The 20,153-nt window shown below is 37.8% G+C and overlaps 1 long non-coding RNA gene across 1 annotated transcript in view; it reads left to right on the plus strand.

Moving 5' to 3' along the window:
• LOC148214971 (uncharacterized) overlaps window positions 1-20,153 on the plus strand; it is a 126,477-nt gene that overhangs the window by 24,204 nt on the left and 82,120 nt on the right. The gene's annotated exons all lie outside the window — the stretch shown is intronic.

The following is a 20,153-nucleotide window of genomic DNA, read 5'->3' on the forward strand; positions in this document are numbered from 1 at the left end:
TCACTCTTCATAGGCTACCTTTGAAGACCATCCAGAAACTTCAGCTGGTCCAAAATGCAATATCCTGTATACTTAGTGATTACTTGTGGTACTGTTGTGTTCCACCACTACTGTAGAAGCTGCATTCATTATCAGTGTGTTTCTGAATGCAGTTCAAGATGCTGGTCACTAATCTTAAAAACCTGAATATCAGGCCTGGATATCTATGAGGTCCTTCAGATAGTCATCATGCCCTGGTCACCTCACAGCTTGTCTACTGCAATGTGCTCTACATGGGGCTGCCTTTGAAGACCACCTGGAAGCTTCAGCTGATCCAGAATGCAGCAGCATGGGTAGTGATGAGCCTGGCCTCAGTATGCCCATGTAATACCTCTGCTTTGCAAGCTGCACTGGTTGCCAGTTTGCTTCCAGGTGCGATTCAAGGTGCTGGTTGCTATCTATAAAGCTCTACATAGTATAGGGCCTGGTTACTTGGGGGCGTGAGGAAGTAAAGTTGGGGTTGGGAAAAGTAGCTATGGCCAAGCAGAATGCTTCTCACCCCATTTCCCTCATACATTCATTCATTAACCCAAGCTTTACTCACAAGCATTCAAGCCAGCATTCAGCTGCCTGTGATAATTGAGCCACACCCTGGCATTTTCAAGGATGTGCAGATGTCCAGAAGCAGCCTCACCCCACCCAGGCTCTTAGTTTAGAAAAGCAAATGCTAAGACAGAGTGGGGAGGTGTGTGTGTAGGAGGAAAGGTGATAAGCGAATGGCATACAGACAGGGAAGCAGAAGCGACATCTGGAGATTGACAGCTATTACAAGCAAGCAAAGACTATCATTCAGCTGCCAGGACCACAAGTTATGATGAGCAGCATTTCTTGGTGGGAGTCTTGCCTGGAGCTTGGACCTTTGCCAGAAGCTCAGTAGCAACTAGAAGAACAACAACCACACTGAAGTAACACCTCATTCCAACTAGAGTAAGAAGGTTTGGAAATAGGCAAAGATTGTATGTCACTTTACAGGCTTATAGACTTTTGCTTGAATTAAGTATTAAAGGGCTGAGTATTAAAGACATATTTACATGGCAACATCACCTTGCAAGTTCTAGATGAGTGGAGAACAATAGTTTGTTGTTGGGGAAGTTATGCGCTGCAATAAAGCATTTTGTACAGATTTGCTATGCTGTGATGTGTCCAGTCCTTGGAAAATAAAGAATCTCACAGGGGAATTGCCTGTCTCCCATAGTATCTGCCTAGCCAGTTCAGTCTTGCAGGGTTGGCACGTTCCAGGTTCCATTGATTAAACAATGCCACCTATCATGACCCCGGAAGCACACCTTCTCTGTGGCAGCACCTGTCCTCTGGAATGAGGTTCCTCTTGAGATTTGAACAGCCCCCACCTATTGGTATTCTGAAGGGCCCTGAAGACATGGCTCTTCACCCAGGTCTTTGGCAAGGATGATTGATGCTTTTGTCCTTCCTTTTCCTTGTTCTCTTCTGGGTTTGTTTTCTTTGCTATCATTGTTCTTTTGTCTTGTGCTGTTTTTCTGTTTTTATATTGTTCTTTGTTTTTAAATGTTTTTAGCAATTGTAAACCCACCCAGAGTCACTGGGAGTTGGGTGGCATATAAATTATAATGGTTGGTCACATAGTCAGCCAGATGTTTAGACTGGATTTGGCATTTTTATCCACCTATCAAGTCCTTCCCAAGGGCCTGGGATAGGCAGATGTTGTTGTTTGATGGTGTTAAAGGTATAATCATAAGATGTAAGCTGTTCCAAGTAAAGCTGCCTTTTGCAATTGACTGGTGGTGATTTTGTCAATGCTGATGGTGTTCAAGTGGTGTTCCAGATGCTTTGCGATTGCACCCAAAGATACTATTGGCACTATCTTTGCTTTCTTTTGCCACAGTCATTTTACTTCTATTTGTAGGTCTTTATATTTTGTGATTTTCTCCAATTCTTTCTCTTCTATTCTTCTGTCTCCAGGTATTGCACTGTCCACTATCCAGACTTTTTTGTCTTTCTTATCAACAGTTGTTAAGTCTGGAGTATTGTGTGCAGCTGCTTGTCTGTTTGAATTCTAAAGTCCTAGAGCATTTTAGTTTCTTCATTTCTATTACTTTGTCTATTTTGTGGTCCTACCAGATGATGATGATGATGATGATGATGATGATGATGATGATGGTGATGATGATGAATCTAAGAGACTGTCTTTCATATACAGATTATGCTTGTCTATTCTGGACAGCCAGAAAACACCTGCTAAGGGTGCTCACCTATCAGGAGATATGATAGGAATTGGCACCCATAGATTTTTCTCTGTTCCACCTCAGGAACAGACTGCCTCCCCCACCACCTGGCAAGGAAGGCCCCTATTCTTATGGACAGCTTTTCTGGAAGGCCTTTGGGAATTGATTCAGGAGCCTTGGTATTATTACTGATATTAATGTATTGCATTAGTTGTGTTCTAATTACTATTATTGTGTTTTATTATAATACTATTAGTAATGTATTGTCTCTACACCACTTAGAATACATCTGGACTGAGACAGTAGATAAATCAGAAAAACTAACTAACAAGCAAATTATTTTCTTGAAGGACGCAAAGGTCATATGGATAGGATCCAATGCCATCTGCGTCTTAAGGATGAATTTACCACCATTGGGATACTGGCACACGTCATATCCCAGGAAGCCTTAGATATCGAGTAGGGACATGGATCTAATGTAATGTGGCTGAGCTCACAGCCCTGAGAACCCTGTCCACTTCTTCAGAAATAACAGATTAAACAGCCCCGATAGAACAGTGTGACCATCCCTCCATCAACTCCATAGAACTTGCCATACTGCCAGAGTCCAGTGTGGAGTGAATCTGAGTGATTTTATCCAATAGATGCCTAGCATATTCCTAACAACAGCCTTGCAGCTGCATATTAAGTTCCATCCTAACAAGGACAGACTGAGTCATCCTAAACAGGTCTGTCAGTCAGCTATCTACAGATGCAAAAAGAGTAGGAAAAATGCCATATGATAGTCCTGAATAAAGGCTCTAACCCATGTCTGGTCAGAACTGCTCCTTGTCCTCCAGCAGTGCTTTAGGCATCTCTTCTGCTGCTTCATCATCTGGAGCTCCACAGTAAACAAAGTGGAACTCCTGGGCTCTGTGAGCATCAAAAGGTTGCAGGGGTGCAATCCAATCCAAACCCATAGCCACCCTCCCATTCCAAGTGGTGACTGTGAATGAGATTAGACTTCAGGAACAACCCCAAACTCCCTCTGGAACTCAACTGGGTCCATCAAGCATGTGGAGCAGACTGATCAAATAACTCCTTTCTCTGCAATAGAGAAAAGTACCAGAACACTCCAAGACAATCAGAAAATGACCTGTCCATTACAATGAAGTAATGGTAGTTTCCCTCAAAACCAAATGATGTCACCACTGCCCCAAGACAAAACCTAGATCCACTGGGTTCTGAGCTGTTGATAAACTGTGTCGGATCCAGGTTGCCATGGTGGCCATGAACTCCTGAGCCACATGAGAATCCACACCCAAAGAAGTCAGACTGAAATCCCTAGGACCATAAGCCTGGGGAACTCCACTGTCAACCTGGCCATAGAATTTAGGAGCTCAGACAGGGAGTTGCTATGCAGCATTGAGGCTGGTACAGATGCAACAATTCCACATGGTCTTTAGAGCTCAATTTTACAACAGGGTTTCACATCTGGTAACCTGTGGGGCAGCACCTTTGAAAGCCATCAGAGTATCTCAGCTAATCATAGCTACTCCACCACCCTGGCCAGGGGTCTCAACTGATGGTACACTTGAAATCCAGATGGACAACCCTTCCAACGTGAAGCCCAGGCCTCAATAATACATGCCAGGTCAGCCATCTCATCCCCAATTAAGTCATGGATAAAGGATGGGAGAGGCTTTATTACAGTCTGATCTGGCATTCAGCAGCAGCAGTCAAAATCCTGGGCCTCTGAAAATCCAATGACATTAGGAAAGAGAATGGGAGGCTAAAAAGCGAAACCAGTATAAGAGACACCAACACCACATCCCCCAAGTGCAGCCCACTCCATCTCCATCGTCTCCATCATCTCCATCATCTCCCATAGCCACACTCTTGCCTGCCCCAACCATCCTAGTATTTCTTTCTGTGTAGCCTTACACACGTACCTTATTTTAGGTATAGTATGCATGTAAAAAAATTAAGCAAACTTTCAGGAACTTTCTATTTTCCTTTAATAGCAGCTTTTTACTGTTAGGATTTTATAGTAACAGTATCTTAGATGCTTTTAAAATTGCATTATATTGAAAAAAATGCTGCACTTATTGATGTCCTTTACTTGATCTTTTTACTGAACATATCCTGTACAGTTCCTTCCAGCTTCATGTTATCTCTTGAAAATAACTACCACTAAAATGATTTTTTTTTAAAAAATCAAAGTATCCATAACATGTGGTCTATATTTCTATTTGCTGTACAACTGAGATATGATTTGTTGTTTATGTGTATAATGAGGTAGATTTCTTCATTTTCAAGTGTGGAAAGCTCAGCAAAATTCTTAAGAATTGATTTATAAGTTATATGAAGAATATTCAAAAGAGGGAATGGGTGTTCATGTTGATAAGCACTGGATGTTTGATAATGGACAGGAAGAATTTTGGTTCGAGTTGGAGGTAGGTGGGTAGACATTAACCAGTGTGGCACCACTTGTTTTTCCCAGGGTGAGAGCTGGTGGTAACTGGGATGTAATTGCAAAGACATATGACCTATTTAATCAGTCTGCCCTAGGCACCTGATGGACCGAAATGGGTTTCAGAGAGAGTTTGGGGTTGTTCCTGGAGCTCTGGTACAGAGGCCTCAGTCACCACTTGGAAGGAGAGGGCAACATCAGCCTTGAATTGAATCATATCTTTGTGGACTGTCTATGTACATGGATCCTGGAGAACTCTCTGGTTTTCAGAGGAACTCTGGGTAATGATAAGAGGCACTTAGTCACCTCCCAGTTAGAGTACAGTAATACATCATACATGGAGTTCCATTTTTTTGCAAGTCATTAAAGACCTAGATGTTGCTTAGGGTGGGAGGTTAAACCAGTCCCATTGGTGGATCTGTGTTGTTCTTGACTTTATTGACTGAAAATTGAGTGATTTTAAGACTTCCAGATATATGTGATGTTATTATTACTATTTTGGATTATTATTTGTGATGTCTATTTTGTAAATTATGCTGTTGTTTCTTGTTTGTAATACTTTGTGCACTGTCTAGAGTCACTGTTGTGAGATAGGTGGTTATAGAAATTGTTTAAATAAATAAACAAATAAGATTTCCAAATTTGCCTTAAAAAATGGTGATAATTTCCTCCAGATTCTAATAAAAACTCAAGGATCTTCTCTCTCAAGGGACACTTGGGTATCATCATTGATTTTAGTTTTTAAAAGGTTGCATGCTCAAAATTTCTGGTGGAATCCTTTTCCCATTTTGAGCATGCAAAGCCTTTTTTGATGTTTCTTCTTCACTATTTCTAGAAAGGCAGAAAGAAATTGTAGCCATGCCAAAAAAAAAAAAAAGTTCAGACGGGGGAAAAATGGAATGACATGACCTACCCTTGAAGACATTTGGGGACTAGAGATTCTTCAGCTGTTAGCATCACATGAACCACTTCATGCAGCCACACAGACAGTGAGGTGGGACTAGCTGGCAGGAGACACTGGTCTTGTTCAAATAAGCAGCACTTATCTCAATTCAATTTACAGCCATTTGAGCAGTAGTAGCTGTGTATCTGAGCAACCTTGCTCTGTATGATCATTCTATCCTTGTAATGAACATTTTAGTAACGCTGCTTTTCTTTTTAAAATTTACTACCTGAGAATAATAGGAGGATTTTGTGTGCCATGCACAGTACCGGTTTCTCTTAGCCTAAGTATAAATTTCTCAAGTTCATTGTGCCATACAATTAGAAGGAAATGGTGTGAGTCTGTCATGTAATTTCAGGATAGTAAAATTTCACGTAAAAGGACTGAGATGGGAAAGTGGTAACGATCGAGGCAATATGTAATATTCTTATAATCAGCACTTTCAGAACTGGATGCAAACAGAACAAACAAAACCCCAAACCTTCATTACCTTTACTATCAATACCTTGATTCTGTCCTTGAACAAACTAAATATCCATTTACCATAAATTGTGCTGAAAATTTGCTAGGGCAGGTGGTATATTATTTAGAATCAAATCTACTCATTAACATATATTCTACTGTATTGAATGGGGAAGTATGCTGATTCAACAGTTCACATTAGATTGGTAGTTGTTTGGCAAATAACCCAAAATTCTCCCAGATGTTCTTTCCCACCTAATAATATATCAGAAAAATGTGCTTTGAGCATCTGCCTCTGCCTACCTTCTGATCACCACCAGGGCTCTATACCTCTCTCCATCAGTTCTTTTACAAATTAGGAGAATTTAGTAAAACTTACGTAATATTCTCCCCCTTCCCATGATAAAATCTTCTTTATACTTGCTTTTAATTCAAAATGGATAGCATTCCATGTGCAGCAAAGTTGGTCTTGCAAATAGATCTGGTCTTAGAGGTTAGGGTTAGGGTTAGGGTTAGAAGCTAAGCAGAGTCAGGCCTGGTTAATAGTTGGGTGGGAAACCACCAGGAAGTCATGCACTGCAGGCCAGAGTGACCAGATGCACTGGAAGTCAACCCCCACCATCTGCAGCCAGGATGATAGAAGGCACTGCCTGATACATATAAGAAAGCCAGGGGTCTTCAGCTGTGCAGTCATGACTGCCATCTTGACTTTTTTGAACCCCACCCACCATGGATGCCCCTGAATCTTGGTTCCCCCTTAGATTGGCATTGCTTGATGGCTAGGCCTTTGAGCATTGGCTTCTGCATGGGTGAACTCCGAAAAGTCATGGCATCTGAGGTGGGAAAGATGAAGTTGGCCCTGGATGTCAGTCCTGTTGCTGTTCTGCAGCTGAGCTCTGAATAAGCCCTATATAATAAATATAATAAAATTAATTAGTGTAGTGTTCTACTCATATATTTATTATAAAATGTCTATACTTACAGTATATAATCAAAATTCCGTATGTTCATAGAGCTACTCTTAAAAGCCTGAGAGAGCAAAGAATGCAAATTATTTCTAGCATTTTCATTTTAAAAATCATGGGGATTTATTTTCTCCCTGATCATCCTCCCCCCACCCCCATAACATTCTCCCAATGTTCCTTCCAGGTAATATTTCCTGCCAGCCAGAAATGAACAGACATTTCTAGATTGGGCCGTGCATACCAGCAGTCTAAGGTGTGCCAGAAGTCATAGGACAAGTCAGTAGTTAAAACCAAAGAGTGAGTTAGAACCTAGGAGAAAGTGACAAGAAGTGTATCTATCAAAGAGCAACCAGAAACACACTAGAGTTCAGGAAAACGTTATTATCAAGCTAAGCTCAACAGCAATTAGAAATCCACTTATTAATTCTGGCCCAACAGGTTCTGATGACCAGCTTGAATGGGTACTGTGAATGGAAGACCTACGAAGCTGTTATTGGCAGTTTTGTGACTGACCACTGAAAGGAGCTGCCTGATGATTCTAGCAATCCCTGGCAATGTACTCAATTTATGGATGTATTATTTAATATCCTAAAAAGAAGGGTTGATTTCCTTTTTTTCCTGGATTTGACTGTAGATTCGGGTCGACATTTCTTGAAATATATATATATATATATATATATATATATATATATATATATGGAATATATACTATATATTTCACACACACACACACACACACACACACTCATAGAGAAAATCTATCTATCTATGTGGTCACTAAGAGTTGGCAATGTGTTGATGGCACATAATCAATCAATACACCCACACACATGCCAGTGTGGTGTAGTGGCTAAGGCGCTGGACTAGAAACTAAGAGACCATGAGTTTTAGTCCTTCCTTAGTGGCCATTGTGACTTTGGGCTAGTTGCTTTCTCACAGGGTTGTTGGAGGGAAATAGGGTGTGGGAGCATTATGTACTCTGCCTTGAATAATGAAAAATTAGGAGATACTAGCAATATATTAATAAATGCCTTATTTGAATGTCAGAGATCAATGTTGGGAAAACACAGTCTTATTCTCATCTATGAGATTCTTGTTTTTTCAGATGTAAAAAAAGAGACAGAAAATAAAAGTGACATGCTGAAAACTCAGAGCAGATACAAAAGGTAACAGCAGGTTTACTCAGTTATCTATTGCACATTCTTGGTTAGCTTGACAGCACATTACATTTAGTGGCACTGTACTGAAGTAAATGTCGCTAGAATTTCACATTTAATAGAAGCTAATATCAGTCGCTTCAGTGGAAACATTTAATAGTGCATGGCAAAAACAGAGCATTCCATTTCTTATTATTGATTAAATGATCTCAAGTCCAGACATAACATAGGCATTATTCACCCAAAGTCAAGCACTTTTTAGTTCTATTGATTTTAATGGAAGAGTTAAGAGCACCTTACATTTTTCCCACTAATTCTAATACAGTTTTAAAAGGCTTAATTTTGGCTAGCCAGTTCACTTTCTTTTAGGATGCATACCTGAAAACCTTAACAGCTAATGATCTTTTTCATCTTTATTAGGTACTAGACATCAGCAAATTTTGTGCCTTCATTTGATCAAGTGCATGTTAGGTGAGAATACAGGGTAACTGTGTCTATTAATAGTAAGGAAAGGTCACTAGTTTTACTGAGGAACTGAAACAGCAATAATCTTAAGTGGTAACAAATCTTGTATACTTCTTAAGAAAAAAATGCCATTCTGGCAGTGAAGGAAAGACCATGACTACCTCTTTCAAAACAAAAAGTAGGAAGTGTGTGTGTGTGTGTGTGGGGGTGTCATCTAGTATATTTTAGGGACAGTTAAGTATGGATTGAAGTTAGAAGATCAATCATTTTGGGGATTGCAACAGCTTCAAGAGGCATAAATTGTGCAGAAATGGCTCTTTAGGCACAGGCAATAGTCACCAGCCATTTGTTCTGTTAAGAATGTTGCCTCTCCCATACCTTGCAACCCTAACCCTTTATGAGGTAGACAAGGGAGAAAGGAAGTTGCTGTGTTCATTCACCTGAGAGATTCACAATGCCTGGTTCCTTTCATCGTTGAATTGTATCCATTCTAGCTGTTTGAGTCAAACAGCAACAACAATGTTGGAGTTTGCATTGTTAATCTGCACTTGGTGTCCCCCCCCCCCCCCCACAATTTCCTTTTCATGTCTCCATGTCAAGATCTTAATTCTTTAAAGGCAGGAACCAGCCCATTATTCACCTTTCTATGAACATGTTTATTTACTCTGAAGCATTAAACAAATTCTTCAGTTCCTAGGGATGTCCTTGAATGCCTAGGGATAATACATTGGGGGGCAGGGAGAAGAGACAAAAGTGACTTAAAACAAGGACTAGGTGAATAAGTACAGAAGAGTGTCTCAGGAAATAAACATCATGTAGTTTGCCCCAAAATGACAAATAAGAAGAGAAAGGTAAAGGGGAAAAAAATCAATGATATGGAAAACAAATATTTTAGAAGTGAAAATAACAGGCTTTGGACTCTTTCCTTCTCCTAGAGATAGACCTTGGCAGAAAAATTGGTGAGATTATTATAGTTCAAAAACAAAAGTTTTTCAAGCAATTTGGTCAAATGCTCTTGAGGTCTTCTCCCAGCAATTATGTATTTCATTTCAATTTCATTGCTTTTTATTTTTATTAACTAATGAATACCATCTGACTCACAACAACTCTGGCAGTTCACAAGTCAACGGCATTTAAAGGAATAAAGCAATATAATAATAAACAAGAACAAGGGATAAAAGATGACAAACGGGACAGGAGCAAAAACAAACCTGCAATACCTATAGGGGCCTTCAAAATTAAGTATCATATGCTGTGTTTATACCAGTTAATTTGGTTAATTTGTCCAGTGGTATTTTGTTACAAGATGGTTCTTGTACAAAGATGGTTCTTTGTCATTTTTCTTTCTTTGGCTCTAATAAGGTGGAAAGACTATTGGTAAGAGAAAAAGGTAGCTTGGTTCACACATGCTAGCCCTCACCCAATGAGAATCAGGAAAGAGTACAGCTCAGTGATTGTTACCCTCCATGGCCTCCTGGCTGCCTGGCCCCACCACCTGACACACACTGGAGTACAACAGTCAACAAAGTGGGAAGTCTCAGGTACACAAGTGAGTTTCTCACATGATTTAGAATCTGGCAATTCTCAGTTGCAGAGAAGTCTTTTCATGCAAATTCAAGGGAAAGGAAAGGGCCATATCTAGCAAATAGCTGAACAGCATGGTCCGCACAACAGATTCAGGAAAGGAGGAAAATTAAGTGCATAGCAGTGATGAAGCAATCAAACAATAACATGAGAAGGGAAAGAGTAGACTCTGAGGGCAGATCTTTGGAGGTACTATAGCTACAGTATCTAAGCACTTCATATTGCATATAATGGCTCACACAAATGAATACTTCTTACGGTGAATAAATCCAAATAAGAAACTAGCATGATTAGTAAAAAGTACAAAACTGAACAAGAGGAACATTGCAGTTTGGGGCAGAGAGACACAGTCTGGGTCCTTAGATTGCTCTAAGCCATAATGTCAATTATGGTTTTGTTTTAGCAAGTTTTATAAGCCCAGCCAGTGTGATTTATAAACCATGACTTTTGGCTTACCTTACTTTATGAACTCCAACTGTGGTTTCTTCAGCAAATTGTGTTTAAATACAGTGGCTCGGAGTTCAGAATATGTGAATGGAAAACTGAGTTAGGGGGCTCTGTAACGTAATGACATTTTATTGTATTGGCTGTGGGGATCAAAACTGGGGCACTTAATATGGCTATCTATTGTAAGGTCTAAACAGTGCCTCCATTTATAACAGTGTAAGTTCAAATACATTGAATCAAATACTGTTACTGGTATGAGGACAGGTCAAGACAATGTGACAGGATCTCTTCCCAGTCTCTAATTCTCAACTTTAAGATTCCTCTGACTAACACTATCCATGCAGCTGTCATGAGGCAGTACCTCATTCTGATAATAAGAAATGGATAACCAGTAAAGTTTCACTAATGTATTCACTAGGATATCCCAAGATGGCACAGAGGATGGGCAGAAATCACTCATTTTTCTTTTCCCCTCTTCACAAGAACGTGAGTAGATGAGTGTAGTTTATATGGGCAGCAGGAAGTTTGAACCCCAGAGAAGGGGTAGAACTTTTGAAATTCCCAACCATTTGAAAGGGGAAAGCACTCCTGTCCAAAGTCTAAGTGCATAAATGCTATGCCCTTGGAACTCTTTGATACTCAAAGAAGGTGATAGAATTTAACAACCCAAAATCTATGCTAAACATGAACAAGATAAATTTTTGTAGGAAAAAAAAAAGTCTTATTTTCCAACTTAAAGAATTTGATCAGAACAAAATTCAATTAATGTTTACATAAACCTCTGTTCAAATAGATGCACTTTCAGGTTGTTTAATATAGCAGTGCTTTACAGATTCTTGCCACTCTTATTACTATCAAGTTAATATCAGTGTCAGAAATTTTACTGAGAAAAATTCCATAGATACAGGCTGCTGAGCCCTCGGTGAAAATTAATGGGAGTTTTGCCATGGTATTCAAATTACTGTTTTCATTCATTTGCTGCCTTTTAAAGCAACAAATAACTAAACCATAATCACATTTTTATTGATTCACATTTTAATTACCCTCACAGAAGAAAATATTAATCTATAGATTATTATCCATTTAGTAAATATTTATGGCATTTAAAAGATGCGATACATTTAGATAGCTACTGTATTCAGAAACCAATCTGTAATTTAAAGATGGTATCATGTTAGCATTTTAAGAATATTTCCACTTGAAATTTGTTGCAGCCTCTTAGATGGTTTTTGCCAGGACTCACAGAGATTTATTATTATTATTATTATTATTATTATTATTATTATTATTATTTCTATGCTTTTATAGGGCTATTATTAACTTGGCTTGGGAAACGTTCCCAGGGCTGAAGCTAACTATTCCAGTTTCTGTGGAATACAAACACTCTTTCATTGTTATTATTGTCTATTTAAAAAAAAATGCAAGCAATGTGGCTAGCAATTTCATAAGGGGAGAAGGTAGCTAACCCTTCTTATAGCCCCATTCACTTCTCTACTGTCCTCCACATTTAGTCTGAAGTGGGAAACCTCTGCATCAGTTGCAGCTTCCACTCCCACGGGTTCTAATTTCATGAGTTTAAGAAAGTGGGAGAGAGACAGAGCTGGCAGAAATGTGAAGAAGGGATGGGGACCACTAGCCGGATTAGAAGCTACATGGGGATCATGTATGCACTTACAGTGGATTGGGTCGGATGTGTTGTTCATTTCTTTTTAAAGTGTATGAGAGAGAAATAAAAGTCAAGAGAAAAATGTAGGATATAGTTTCTTTCTCTTGATACTTGTCAGAAAAAGTGAGGCTTTTTCAACCTGGCTGGCAAAATCCAGTTTGGGAGAGGGGGAAGACATGTGTTAGAAGCATCTTGCCTTCCTTTGGATGTGCTAATCCTAAACAGGATTGATAAGGCTTAAAAGAGAAAAAAGGAAATGTGTGGTGGGGCCCATGTGGATTTTAGAGTTAAAGGTTCTTAGGAAATTGCCATAATTAGGTACAATGCTATATAAAAGTGGGGTTTGATAGATTCCTTACCTGCCTAGGAAGATAGTGATCAATTGGCCCATCTTCTTTCTTTTCAGCTGCTGGTGGCTGCCTATTATTCACTCTAGCAGCCCATGAAGCTTTCCAGCACAGGAGTCTGTTCCTAACCACAATAATGACAAAATGTCAAAAGTTCATCACAGCTTCATGGCCCAAGCTCTCTCCCATCATAATTTCATCACAATGTCATATGCAGGTATGGAAAGAGCAGAATTTGCTTTGCAACATCACAAAGCATGTTTCATCATTTGCTCCCATGGCCCTTCCTGGGGCCCTCCCACCCTCTGTGGCTTTTTTTTATCCTGAATCAAGCTAATTGCAGAAGTTTAGGAAAGTTTAGGACACTGTTATCAAATCTCCCTTCAGTCGTCTCTTCTGCAGGCTAAGCATACTTGGATATTTTAACATTCCTCATAAGGTTTAGTTTCTAGACTCCTCACAATCTTGCTAGCCCTGCTCTGAATGTGCTTCAATTTGTTCCTGTCCTTTTAAAACTGTCGTGAGCAGAGTGAAACAGTTACTCCCCTGACCTGGACACTGTTCCTATTAATGCACCCCAAGACAACATTTGTCTTTTTAAGCAGCTGCCTCATCCAAAAGGACAGTCTAGAGAAGAACCCTAGAAGAATCTATCAGCCAATATCTTTACTGAATAATGACTATAAGTTTTTTTACAACAATTTTGGCTGAGACATTGAAAATAATTTGGCAAGAATCTATTCATGAGGAACAATGTGAGTTTTTACCTAAAAGACAGTTAAAGGATAACATAAGAAATATATTGGACATTTTGGAATATTTGGAGCAACATAATGAAACTATTGATTTTATTAGACGCAGAGGTCTTTGACAATTTGAACTGGGCCTTCCTCTTTAAAGTTTTGGTAGATATGAATTTTGAGAGAATTTTATGAAATCAGTAAGATCGATTTACACTTCACAGAAAGCATAAATAATTGTGAGTCAAGATCTAACAAAACTCTGAGATATAAAAAGGGACAAGACAAGGATGCTTGTTGTCTCCTCTCCTGTTTATTTTAGTTCTTGAAATACTGAATAGAGATATAAGACAAGATGAGAGAATTGTGGGGGTAAAGATTTAAAAAGAAACTTATAAGTTAAGGGCATTTCCTAATGACTTCAGGTTGGTTTTGGAGGATCCACTAAAGGAAATAGAATAATTAATGGGAAAATTAAAAGAATTTAGTACACTAGCAGGATTTAAGATTAATAAACAGAAGACAGAGATGTTAACAAAAAACATGAAAATAGAGGATCAAACAGAATTGATGTAGAAAATGGGTTTTAAAATTGAGAAAAAAGTAAAATATCTGGGTATCACCATGATGAATATGAATTGTATGTTATTTCAAAATAATTATATTAAGACATGGAATAAAGTTTAAAAAGATATGTTAAAATGGGAGAAATTACAATTGTCATTGTTGGGGTGAATTTCTGTGATAAAAATGAATGTTTTGCCTAGAATGATGTTTTTGTTTCAGACAATACTGGTTTTAGCAACTGATGGACCATTTAAACAGTGGTAAAAGGATGTATCTAAGTTTGTATGACAGAGGAAAAAAACCCACAATATAAGGTGTTATAAGATGCAAAGAAAAGGGGAGGATTGGGGTTATTTGATTTGAAATTGTATTTTGTAGCTTGCTGTTTGGTTTGGATGAAAGAGCGGGTATTGCTGAGAAATAGAAGGACATGACCTGAGATTTGGGTGGCATGGATATTTGTGGTACTATAAAGTCAAGATTAATGTATATTTTAAAAATCATAAGTTAGACATGTCATATTGAGAATATGTAATAGATACAAATCCAGGTTGTGCCCAAAAACACTTTCATGGCTCTCAGCACAATATGCATTTTATCAATGAGAAATAATAGGCAAACATAAATGATTAACATACAGTGAGATACTAGAATTCTGTCAAAGGGAATACAAAATAAAATCAAGAGTACAACTGATGGCAGAGGGACATAGTTGTCAATGGTTTTCCTATTTACAGTTATAAGAAATATTCAAAGTAGACAAAAGAATTTATGGTATTGAATACTCTAAGACTAACTTTAAAATGGAATTGTGTACAAATGAACATGTTATTGCTAAAATTATACACTTTTATTGAAATTTGAGACAAGTAAAGTAAACAAGTAAAAGAATGTATGATAAAGTGAGCTAAAACTTTTGGGTATAATATACAGATGGAACAGTGGGGAAATATGTGGTTGAAAGGATTGAAATTTACAATATGTTATAATCTTAAAGAGAACTTTTATAAAATGATGTATCATTGGTATATGACACCAGAAAAATTATCTAGAATGTATAAAGGTACTTCAAATCTCTGTTGGAAATGTAAACAAGAAGAAGTATCATTTTATCATGCTTGGTGGACGTGCAAAAAAGCTAGAAGATTTTGGGTTCAAATGCATACACTGATTAGAGTAATCCACTGATTCAGAGGATTTTAAAGATTAATATACAACTGAAACCAGAACTTTTCCTCTTGGGAATGATGGATAAGCAGGTGGAAAAAAGTCATGGAACTTTGTTTTTATATATGGTAACTGCAGCAAGATTATTGTATGCACAAAGATGGAAAGATTTGGCAATACCTACAATGGAGGAATGGTTGGTGAAGATGACAGAACTTGCTGAGACGGCCAAATTGACTTGTTTGATTAGAGAAAAAACAGTATCTACATTTATTGGTGACTGGAAATCCCTTATGGACTTTTTGCATAAAACAGAAAAAAATGAACTTATGATCTATGGTTTTGATGAATAGATAGGATATATTATAGTGCTAGAATATGTTTACAATAAGGAAAGATTGTATAGGATAGATAGTAATGCTGGTTCCTATCAGTAGCTGGTTCCTGTCAGAATAAACAAGTGAATATATCATGTAGCAAAGAAAAACACATGTATAGGAAAGATAAAATGCCCATTGTTTAGCTGCAGATAAAGAGGCTTCTGCTTAACCATAAATAAGGAAATTTGCTGTAACTTTAAGATAAAGAAACATCTGTTTTAACAGAATGTGAAAGGAAGATGTTCACGCTAGGAGGAAGATGTTCATGCTGATAGAACAGAAACTATTGTAATAAGCTGACACATTTCATTCTATTAATAACATTTAACTAAATTGTGGGCTAAAAGACCTATAAAAAGGATGGAAAAGCCATCCCTTGAGCAGCCACCCACTCAAAGCAATTTGACAACTTTGGGTGAATAAACATATTTTGACTCTCTGCCGATTGGTGTTTTCTATTAAATTCCTGGCTTGGGACTGAACAGAGAAAACAAAGGAGTCTCATCCTTCTGACAATTTAAAGAAGAGAGTCACAATGTAACTTTAGAAAAGAGGTAAATCTACAATTGTATTTATAACTGCTGTAAAGGACATCAGAAGCCACTTCTTTATTTTTTTTCTTTTCTATTTCTCTTCTACCTTTTTTCTTTTTTTTCTTTTTGCACTTTAGCTTTCTCTTTTATTTCTTCGTTTTTTCTTTTTTCCTTCTTACTCTATTTTAGTTTGTATTCATTTTTACTCCTGTTTTTAAAACTTTCTATGAAATTGTATTTTAAAAAAAGCAAAAGCACAAGGTCTAGAGAAGTGTGATGTGTTCTTTTCTGAAAAGGGGAGAGGGGAAGCAAGACTGAGGTAGATTTCAGAGGAAAGCCTAACCACAAGTCTTCAAAGCTTTTCTATCTACTCGGAGAGGCAGTTTGTGAAGGTCTGCTTCTGCTCTTATTAGCGAATAGCAAAAGAACCAGAACTTTGTTGTCCAGGACCCAGCTCTTTTCCTCTCAATATCAGTTTTGACTCCCTTTCTCTGTTTCTCACAGACAACTCAATTCAGCTAGGCTCTTCATAGCAATTTTATTTTCTGCCAAGGACCCACAAAACTCTTCTCCCAGGGACCAGCAAGCTAAATAATGGTGGAAGTGTCTGCCTCATAAAAAAAATGGACTGCACAGCTTCCTCCTCTTTGTGGGAGCATTCTGGGAATGAGTAAAAGAGTGGCAAAGATAAGCAATCTGGGAAATCTATAGGGGTGACAATAGCTACTCCCCCTTGACAGGATTTCTAATACTAGATTATGAGTCTAAATGTAGAACATTTATTCCTCTTGCTTAGTGATGATGAACCTACTCACCCTGTGGAAGACTTACCAGGAGTACTGTTGTTGTTGTTAATTCAAATGAATTATGCATGTGCAGAAGGCTTGATATAGATCAGGGCTGTGTTGGAAGTAGGGAAGGATTGTAGCAGAATATTACAAACCTTTAATAGGTTAAAAACCAGTTACCTTCAGCTTCTTCAATTGTTATAACTATATTGAATTAAACAGAAAGTTGTATCTAAAGTACCACATCTTTAGAAGTCACTTTGCAATAAAAACAACATCTCCAAATATTAGCAGCAAATTATTCTTATTTTTTATTTTATCAGGTGTAAAATATTTCCAGTTTTCTTCTCAGAAGAGTTGAATGTACACATCTTTGAAAAAGCCAGTCATAAAATAACCACTGCTTCTCTTTTATGTTTCTCTCAAAACCTTTCAGAAAAATACAAATTCTTTAACATAATCCCATTCAAGTTCTCTCACATTTTAATCTCTTTTAGTAAAATCAATTATATCATATATTTTATAAAACCAATTATGTGGTAATGCTGTGGAGCTTGTCCCCCTTTGCTTCTAAAACAATTTAAACTTTGTTTAATCACTCCTATGATTTCTGAAACAAATTACTGAGTTTAATTAATTTTTCCTCTTCCTTTTTCTCCCTATCTCTCATTCAGCAGATTTAATAAAAGGGGCAAATGCCAAGATACAAACCTATATAAAACATTCAAGGAAATATTTGGCTTTATAGGACAAGATCAATAAGAACCAGAAGAATGTGATTGGCTAAACATACTAGAAATCCAGTTAAAGTTGGTGAGATTATCTACATTTAAAGTTCTTAAGACTGCAATTAAACAGAATTTCTCTTTCAAGTATAGGTTAATTATAGTGTGTATGTGTGATGTATGCAGGATTTATTTATGTAACACAGGCACTCACTGACTAGATGCAAGTAAGATTCCAGATGTATTCATGTCTTCTCTTGCAATTTAGTGGAATGTTTCCACATTTTTTCCTGGGGCAGCCAAAATGCTTTTGATACCAAGGAAAACTAAATAATGATAATTAATGCCCATATTTTGGGAGGAAAGCTCATACAATCATAGACATGGAACGGATCTTTGAGGGATTGCCATGAATTTTGGGGAAATATGGCAGCATAACTATATAGTAAAACAAATAATAAACCATTCGTCCAACACCCTGCTCGGTATATTGTTATCAATGACCACCCAATCAGTTTGAAGGCCTCCAGTGATGGTGAGCTTACCACTTCATGGGACAGCCTGTTTCATTGACTGACAACTCACACAGTAAAGAAATTTTGGATTCACTGGTTTCTACCAATGAATCCACAAGAGCTGGTCCATTAACATCATTGTTTTTATATATCCACCTAGTGTAAAGGAATTTAGAGATGACCTTGAGAAAGGTATGAACTGTTAAAAAGTGATTTTCCGTAAAGATTTCAGTCCAGAGACTGAAGTAAGCATTAGAAAGAAACACAAAATAACCCAACCTTGATTTTGTTTAGTATAGGATGGGAACAGAAAGAAACTTGGACAGACTTTAAAGATTCTGTTATTATTCCCTACAACAATAAAGTAGCGCTCCTGAAATTCTTGCAGGGTCTGTTGCTTGACCTGACCTGCTGCAAAAGGCTGTCACCTTGTAGCCTATACCTTGTTATGTTACAAGCTTGAAAAACTGTGCACTCTCACAAATGCCAGAGATGAATAAACAAGAAATGAATGTTTCAGGGGGTTGGACCTGACTGTAGCTTCTAGATCCAATTAGCCAAAAGTGTACATTTTCATGAAAACAATGTTTCTTAAAATATTGTTTTGCTCTTCCCAATGAAACCACTGGTACCTCAAGACAGAAATTTGGGGCAGGAGTCCAGGAGAAAAGACCCTACATGCACTCAAGGGACTGAGGAAATGACAAAATGGTACACTGATGCATTCATTAAGAAGAAAAAAAGTCCAGCAGAAAAAGTAGGCAGTGAAAGGGGAAAAAAATAGTAATCCTGACCCTGTTTCTGTTAGGTTTCTGCCAGGTTTCTGCCAGGAATGGGAGCATTCTCCTCATCAGGCAAACTTTGGAACTACTAGGCTAGTGAAAAAGACTTGCTATAACAGTGCTGCAGCAGACTATATTGACTAAAAATGTTTGTTTGTTTAAGTATATTGGGTGCCCAACTCCAGGGGACTCCAGTGGAATAATGGAAAATGCAGTAATCATTTTAAAGCTGATTGTTGTGCCTCCAAATATGTGCATTTTCATGCTTTAACGTGTATATAAATTTAATCTTATCTGTATACACATTTTTTATATATGCCCAATAAGACCAACCACAGAAAGGAGAGTGACTGGCAATTGCTTTCCTGGAATGGAAAATTGAGAGGACAAAGCGGCAGAGGAATTTTTCCCTAGGAAGATGTGGTAGCCGGAAGTTCGGACTAATTAAGCTGCAAGCTTCTGCCAAGGCAACTCAGTGCAGGACTGAGGATTTTTTAAAAGCTGGTTTAGGGTCAAGCCATGAGCTCAGAAGCAGTTTAAGGGTGGAATACAGATATGCCCTCAGTCTATTAGGATACTTTAAAATATTTGGATCTGGTGCACTTTATCTTCCTTGGTTCTGTTTAGACTACTTGGATTTTCAGCCACCTCATTTATGTTGTGTATATATGTATCTTTCAAAGGAGAAGATAATTTCAGTGAATTTTTCATTAATACTGTATGTGTATGCATTAATCTTTTGGCTTTCATTATACAACAATCTTTTCAGCAGCTGCACATTAAATTCCTAGGGAATACATAATAGAATCACAGAATTACAGAATATATGCATTGGAAGGGACATTATAACTCATTTACTCCAACCCCCTACTCAGAGCAGAAACCCACTACTTCCCCATCTTCCCTGCATTCATTCACTTTTCTTTTCTGTCAGTCATATCTCCCAAACCACTTATTATTATATTGTATTTTTAATTCCTTGCCAACCTCACCTTATCCACAGCTTTAGCCTTCCTAGCCCCATAATCGCTACTGTCTCTACCTACTTGCTTGTATTCCTTCATAATTAGTAGGTCTTGCTTCTATTTCATATACATCTCCTTTTTTGCTTCTCAGCTTGTCAGTGAGCTTGCTATTTATCCATAAGGCTTTCCACATTTTTTCTTCCATTTGTATTTGTACTTTCAACATCACATTTTTCCAGAATTTCCATTCCTTTTGCCGCCTA

This window comes from Python bivittatus, unplaced genomic scaffold (genome assembly GCF_059951505.1).
Source record: "Python bivittatus isolate LINGU-HERP-01145 unplaced genomic scaffold, Pbiv_v1 ctg000480_np1212, whole genome shotgun sequence".
Taxonomy (NCBI): domain Eukaryota; kingdom Metazoa; phylum Chordata; class Lepidosauria; order Squamata; family Pythonidae; genus Python; species Python bivittatus.